The 7,937-nt window shown below is 44.0% G+C and overlaps 1 non-coding gene across 1 annotated transcript; it reads left to right on the top strand.

Annotated features, from left to right (window-relative positions):
- The first annotated feature begins 7,006 nt into the window (after window positions 1-7,006).
- LOC118917140 (small nucleolar RNA SNORA1) lies at window positions 7,007-7,124 on the top strand. The gene has a single exon (XR_005026701.2). It is a non-coding gene; the product is annotated as a small nucleolar RNA SNORA1 (small nucleolar RNA).
- The last annotated feature ends 813 nt before the right edge of the window (window positions 7,125-7,937 follow it).

Raw genomic sequence — 7,937 nt, 5'->3', positions numbered from 1 at the left:
TTTTGCGAATAGGGGGGAAGCATTTGTAGAAGGACGTATATAAGGCACTGTCTCTAATAGGGGAACAGAGGTTGCTACATAGGCACTGTCAGTGTAAAGGTTAAAGGGGGCATCTATTAAAAGCTCAAAAACTTTGATTATTGCAGTTAGTTCAACAAGTTGTGCAGAAGAGAGGTCTGTCTGTATTCGAGTAACTTGCCCATTAATACTGAAAGCGGCTATACCGGAGGAGGACCCATCAGAGAACACTATCACGGCCCCAGCAATTGGCGTGGTTTTAGTCCTTTTGGGAAAGACAACCGGGGTCTTTTGAAGGAACTGGACTAATCTGTCTGCAGGGTAATGATTATCTATTGTCCCATGGAAGGAGGTGCAGCTAATTGCCCAATCATCATCATGTTGAATAAGCCATTGTAATTGAGATGTATTGTATGGGAGGGTTATAACTTCAGGGTCTCTCCCAAACAACTTGAGAGCTGCTTCTCGGCCTAAACGTAAAAGGGCAGCAACTAATTGAGGATAGGTAGCTAAGACTCTAGGGGGGGAGGCTGGCAAATGAACCCAAAATAGTGGATGGTTTTGCCAAAGGACTCCTGTAGGGGAGAAGGGGGTAGGGAAAATGAGCAGCCACAAACTTAGATGAGGAGAGAAGTAGCTAATGGTCTGTTCAGAAATAGCCTGCTCTACAATGGTTAATGCCCTTTGTGCTTCTGATGAAAGCGAGCGGGGGGAGGAAGGATCAGGGTCTCCACGTAGGACATCAAACAAGGGCTTTAACTCTCCGGTGGTCAGCTTTAAATAAGGCCTGAGCCAGTTGATGTCTCCTAGCAGACGCTGAAAATCATTAAGAGTGTTTAAGGAGCTTCTCTTTAACTGAATTTTTTGAGTGAGGATTTTATTAGAAAATAATTCAAAGCCTAAAAATAGTTGGGGGGGGTGGACCTGGACTTTTTCTGGGGAAATTTGTAGTCCTCGATCTCGGAGGGCAGTGACTAGCTGTTGACTGGCTGCATAGAGCTGTTGCTGGTCAGGACCGGCAAGAAGAATATCATCCATATAATGGATAATATACAAAGTGGGGAAGAGCAACCTAAAGGGGTCTATAGTCTGGGCTACAAACTTTTGGCAAAGAGTGGGGCTGTTGGCCATTCCTTGTGGGAGAACTCTCCACTGAAACCGGGGAGAAGGCCCTACACAATTGGTAATGGGTATACTAAAGGCAAAACGTTTGCAATCATCAGGATGCAAAGGTATGGAGAAAAAACAATCTTTTAGATCAATTACTAATTTGACATGCCCTTTAGGGATGGCTATTGGAGAGGGAATTCCCGGTTGTAATGCGCCCATAGAGACCATAGTCTTATTAACCGTCCTGAGGTCTTGTAGGAGCCTCCACTTGCCTGATTTCTTTTGGATTACAAAGATTGGGGTGTTCCAAGGGGATGTAGAAGGTTCAATATGTCCAGCAGCCAGCTGTTCCTGCACTAACTCTATGGCTGCATTTAATTTTGTAGTGGTAAGGGGCCATTGATCGATCCAGACAGGAACATCACTTTTCCAAGTAATCTTGTCTGCCTGGAGTGCAGGAGGAGCAACGGCCCTTACGAAAAATGTTTTTCAAACCCTAAACCTGAGCGGTCTATCTTAGGCGTGGCCAGTATCGGGTTGGGATCTCCCTGTTTTAGTTTGCCCAACCCCTGACCAGGGAGGTAACCCTGTGAAAGCATCTGCTGTGTTACAACTTCATTAGGGCTACACATGATGACTTTCATTTGAGAGAGGATATCTCTTCCCCAAAGATTTACCGGCAACCCAGGAACTACGAAGGGTTGAATGAATCCGGTATTTCCTTCTTCATCTTCCCAGTTTAATAACTGTGAGCTCTGTAAGGTGTTTCTTGACTGCCCAATTCCTTGTAGATGGGTCAAGGAAGCGTGTAAGGGCTAGCTGGAGGGCCATGAAGCCTGAGATATGACCGTAGAGTCGGCCCCCGAATCTAAAATTCCTTCAAATACTTTTCTTTGGATCTTAAGTTTAAGAGTGGGGCGTTCTTTAGTAATAGCTTGGATCCAATATAAGTCTGAGGAACCTGGGGTAGAGGAGCCTCGCTGCTTATGAATAGCAGGGTGAGATGTACTTAAAGGGAGGGGGAGCGCCTGCGCAAGGCGCTGACCTTTCATAATGCTGACAGGGCACTGGGGGGCACTAGCAAGAATTTTTATTTCTCCAGTATAGTCATTGTCAACTAAGGAAGGGTGGACAATAAGGCCGTTTATTGTGGTGGAAGCTCGCCCTAAAATTAGAAAATAAGTATCTTTGGGAGGTGGGCCATAAATTCCTGTGGAAATAATTGTAATTCCCTCCTCAGGCGTTAATATTGTTGAGGAGGAGGCACAGAGGTCAAGTCCTGCACTCCCGGGTGTGGCCCGATAGAGGGCGGGAGTGCTACAGCTAGGCTGTTCCCCGAGGCCGGCTGAAATGGAATTGGCTGGGGGGCCCGGGGCTGGCCCCTCAGCCCGTTTCCCTGAAAAGGGGGGGTGAAAGGATTTGTGGTACTGTAAAAAGGATTTGTTGGATTGTTACGGCACTCTTTGGCCCAGTGCCGCCCCTTATGGCAGCGAGGGCAAATACCGGGGACTGACCCAACTCTAGGAGGAGGAGCTGTGGTAGGGCATTGGCGAGCGAAATGGCCTGGCTGTCCACATTTAAAGCAGTTACGCATAGGCGGTGCGCCCCTGGGGAAGGAAGGAGGATAAGAAGCCGGGGGAGTTTGAACAGCGGCACCTACAGCTAAAAGGGCTTGGACTTTGGATGTAAAAGGATCGACATCTCTACACATTCTCAGCATTTCATCAAGAGTTTTGTCTCGAGTCTTACCGCGGAGGACGGCTCGACATGCCGAATTGGCGTTTTCATAGGCTAGCTGTTTTACAATCTTATCATTGGCAGCCGCGGAACCAAGGGTCCTTTCGGCGGCCTCTAACAGTCTGCTAACAAATTCGCTATAGTCTTCTTGCGAGCTTTGAGTGATCTTAGTTAGAGGAGTGTTAGCAGTCCCGGAAGCAGGGAGTGATATCCAAGCGCCCAAGGCGGCATCTTTCACTTGAGATAAAAGACCAAGGGGAAGGCGCTGCTGCCTGGTTTCAGAGATATATCTGCCCTGTCCCGTAAGCTTATCAAAAGTCCAGGACGCTGTTGGAGAATGAGGGTCTTTTACATTGGCAGCAGCGATGGTCTGACAGCGGTCAGCAAAATCTGCCTTCCAAGTTAAAAACTGACCACGGGTAAGCACAGCCTGGACTATACGCAGCCATTCACCTGGGAGTAAATGTCCTCCTCGAGACAGCGAATCAAGAACAGAAAGGGTAAAAGGGGCATTGGGGCCATAAGCTTTAACGGCCGCGTTCAGCTCTTTTAAGCTTTTGAAATGGATTTTGTGAAATTCTCTAGGGCCATCAGCAGGCTCGGCCGGCTCTGGCTCAGCCTGCTCCTCTCCCTCACTTTCTATTTCCTGAGCAGCAGGGGCGTCTTCGCCGTCGCTTTTAAGATCGCCCTCTTCCGGACTATGTGTTGTGGAGGTGGGGCCAGAGCGGGCGGAGGCTCGGGTAAGAACAGGAAAGAGCAGTTTTTTAGGTTGTTTATTAGGTTTTGTGGCTGTAAGCGGTTTCTTAGAGAGGTCCCTTTGCGAATATAACGCGGGACGAACTGGTTGGGAGACAACTAATTTTTGGAGATGGCAAGTTATTCTTTGTTCTACTATCTGTGCTATTAGGTCTTCAGTGCTGGTAGGGGGGCTAACAGGACCGGGAGCCGGAGGGGGTAGCGGAGGGGCCGACGGGGGCAAAAAGGCCGGGGCGCAAACATTGGGAGGCCGAATAGGGGGAGTGTAAGAGGCTCCTTTCAAAACTGGGGGTGTGTAAGAAGGGAGGTTAAGCGACGGGGCGGCAAGGGGCCAATCTGGGTTGTTATACTTGGCCGCTTCGTCTTCTAGTTCAGCCGCGTCTCCCGGATCTAAAGGCTCGCCATTTTGGCTCTTAGTCACGACTGGAAAAACTTTTTGTGTATCGACAAAGTCCGAATCTCGAGGGAGAGGCGGATAAGTGCAACATTTGGGAGGGGTATCATGGAGGGCACCGAGCAAAGATGGTGTCGGGCTAGGGGAGGGGGATTTAGCCGATTTTGGAGCAGGGGGATCACTCGAAAGAGACAATTTTGAGGCCGCCCGAGATAGGGGGCGGAGGCAATATTCTGCTACTGACAAGAGTTGACGTTTATCAGGGTCAGTATTTTCAACAATATCTCTGATAAGACCCCAATAGGAAAATACTGAAACAGGAACAGAGTCAGGGCCGTTTTTGATAAGATAATCATTTAAATCTCTACCTACTTTCTGCCATTTTTTAGGATGAATTTCGGGGCCATTAATGATAAACCACGGACAGACTTCATCAACAAAAATAAAAAACTTTACCAAGTCTTTCTTTTTAACTCGAACTCCTCTCTCCCTAAGTGAACTTTTTAGGTCTCTTATGAAGACCGCTTCTTTACTTAATTTAGTTCCCATTTTCTTGTAAGGCGGCCGGTACTCACCAGGGACGACGACCTCCGTGAGCGGCGAAAGGCGTCTCCTATTGTTTCATCAAGAAGGGGTCTGCGCAGACGATATCTCACTCGGGGGTCCGCCTGTGAAGGATCTGCACCTCTGGCCCCACGTTGGGCGCCACTTGTCCCGTCCAGCGGGACCTAGTTATTTGTGGGGACGAGGGAGATCCGACCTGAAAGAAAATGGGGGCGAGAGAAGAGCGAAGGCAAGACAATGTTCTGATCAAGCCTTCAAATTTTATTGTAAGACGGGGGTACATATATACTAATGTTCAGGGGCAGAGTGGGCCATAGGATACTTGTAAGCAGGGGATTGGCTGCACAGCAGGGATGGCGCAGCGAGTTACATTCTGATGGGCATATGATAATGGGGAAGGAGGGGGAGAAGAGTATCTCTTGGCGCGCGCGGGCTTTCTTGTTGGCGCGCGCGGGCTCGCAGCTAATCTCCAGGAAGTGAAGCAGGAACCTCATGAACTGTGGCCATCTTGTTGTCTTTGTGTGGCTCCCAACAACAATGAGAATGTACTGATTGCAGAGCTCTCACCAGGAACAACTGAAGCCAGAAGACAGTACACTATTCCCCAGGAATGAAGAGAAAATAGCTGCCAACCCTGAATATTGTACCCCCTAATCCAAAATTAAAAAACCTTCAAAAATCAAATTCCCTTTTAAATGAGACACTTAGTAAAGAAATGCCTAATTTCTTTCCTCTTCCTCCCTCCCACCCCCCTGGTAGCACTCCTCATAGGCCAAACACATCTGGAAAGCACAGAACAAAGGGCTTCTGGCTACAGTACATTTGGGTTGGGTTCCTGGGGCAGGGAGCAGGTTGAAAAGAGCGGACATAGATCTGGAGGGACAGATGGAAGATACAGAATGTTTTATTCTTCCAAGTTATGTAATATCTTGTGATAAAGTATATTTTAGAATAACCATGATACCCATAATATTTTACAATTCCTGGACACTTTAAGCATCAAAATAAATAATGGCAGTAATGGATTATCATTTGTAAAATGAAATGAATTGGTAAATTTTGATAGAAACAACAAGAGAAAATGAAAAAAGCCAGTAGAAGGCCAACTAATATATATGGAATGACGAAGTTAGAAAAGCACTATTTTACAAACATCGTAGTAATTGATTCAAGAAAGATTAATCAAGGGACATTAAGACTAGTGAGTAAAAGTTTGATTTGGTGCAGGATATTTACATACTCAAAAAGTCTTCTCAGGTTACCTGTAAATACAAAAGGAAAATGTTAATTTCAGAGTGGAGAAAGCCAGTGTAAACTACCTTAACCAAGTCAAAGTCAACAGGAAAAGTGAGAACAAGGGCCCTTGGACAGAACAGACTGGGAAGGATGCAAGTTTATGCAGTGAAGTGCCTAGCTTGAACCTAATTAGAAGGGAAGTTCAGACGAATCCAAACTGAGGAATCATCTATGAAAATCTTGTGCTTTTCCAAAAATGTCAGCTTCGTGAAGAACAAAATAAGCTGGGAATTGCTTTAAAGGAGACTCAAGTGGTAGGAGAACAAAATGGAATGCATGATCTTGAGATACATCATGGACTGGAAAAAAATTTTCTCTGCAGGAGCTTAATTGTATTATGGAAAAAAATTGAATATATACAATAGGTTGGATAAGAACACTGCATTCAATTTTCTGATTCAGATCATCTTTATTGAGGTTATATAAGAGACTGCCCCTGTTTTTAATAGGTCAACACTGAAATATTTAGGAAGAAAGGTGTGATAGCTGTAATTTTCAAACAGATTAGGAAGGAAATTGTATTTATACATGGAGAGAGAGAGGGTATGAGGAATCAAATGGAGCAAACTGTTGACAATGAATGAACCTGGATGAAGGAGATAAGAACATTTGTTTACTATCCCTATAAATTTAAATTTCTTATTTCAAAACAGAAGGATAACTGAAAGCAAACAAACAAATTAACGTAGAGGTATAAACTCCATAAACCTACCTTTATATATCTTAGAAAATTTTACCATGATTCAAAATAAGCTTGCTGACATAAGGCAAATTTTTCCATTTATAATATGTAATATGTAGAATAAACTGTGAATGATCAAAAAGCTAGTTGGAAAATCATATTAAAAAGTAGCCAGGTTCAGCTAGAAGGCTATTTCCTTTTATGGAATACACACCTTTGTTTCTGCAGATACATAATGGAGGTTTCAATTAAATTGTCTGAAGTCAAGTGACTATTTACATCTTTTCAGTAAACATGTAAAGGCTTTCAAATTTTATCTTACTGTTAATCTCTTGCATTAAAATAGTTTTGATAATCAACCTGAAACTATTTTTTCCTTTTTTTCCCACAATATTATGCTTTCATTTATTAAAATATTTTATATGGACTTAAAAATATTTGATGTCACTTGCATCTCACTTCTTAGAAATCACACAGAAAACAACATGCGTGGCTACATTGAAACACAGGTCCTGCCTCCATCACAGTAATTTTATCGCAGTGGTGACAATGAGACCTATAACATTTTTTCCTAGGCTCACGAGTAATAACTGGATATAACAGAACTGGTAGAGATGATTAGAGAATATCTAGTAATAAATATTTGACATGCTTTATATTATTTGCCAAAAGAGCACTCTACTTCCTACAGTTTAACTTCTAGGACCCTAAGGTAAATGGCTTGAAGAAATTGGATCCCAGATATTACAGGTGGGGAATTTTTGAAGTATGTCCATATTCAAGTGGAGATCAAAGATCTCCAGCTGGAAGAATATTGGGCTGACTGATAATGACAACTGTGGATTGAACAAAAGTTGATTTTAAAAGGTTTATCTTGAAGATCATGACTCAAACTTTGGAGGAGCAAAGGTGATGGGCAGAGAAAGCAATCACAAGCAATTTTGGTACAAAATTCCTTAAATAAAACTGTATTGGTTTAAAACAATTTCTTTTATGTTACACATCATTTAAAAAAAACCTTTACGCTTAAAAAAATGCAGTACTCTCTCAGTTTGTGAATGAAAGAACCCCAGGATTAACGGCATCACTGCAGAAGGGGATCCAATAAGCCAGATAGACCTCATGACCTTAGCATGCTTTCAGGACATTCAGCTTCCTGAGCCCAGTAATTAGCTGGAGTGGCATGATGCCCACTCATATTTATTATTGTTTTCTATTCCCCAGCCTTGTTCTATGTGCAAATTTGCAACCAAATGTAAATGTTACCAAAGGGCTAGATAAGTCTACCACCACCTCTTCTTTACCCCACAGGGAACAGAGACTAAATACAGTTGACCCTTGAACAGCACAGGTTTGACCTGCACAGGTCCACTTGTATGT

The sequence above is a fragment of the Manis pentadactyla genome, chromosome 13 (assembly GCF_030020395.1).
Source record: "Manis pentadactyla isolate mManPen7 chromosome 13, mManPen7.hap1, whole genome shotgun sequence".
NCBI classification, from domain to species: Eukaryota; Metazoa; Chordata; class Mammalia; order Pholidota; family Manidae; genus Manis; species Manis pentadactyla.
Note: the sequence above shows the minus strand (reverse complement) of the source record. Positions and strands in the feature narration are given on the sequence as shown.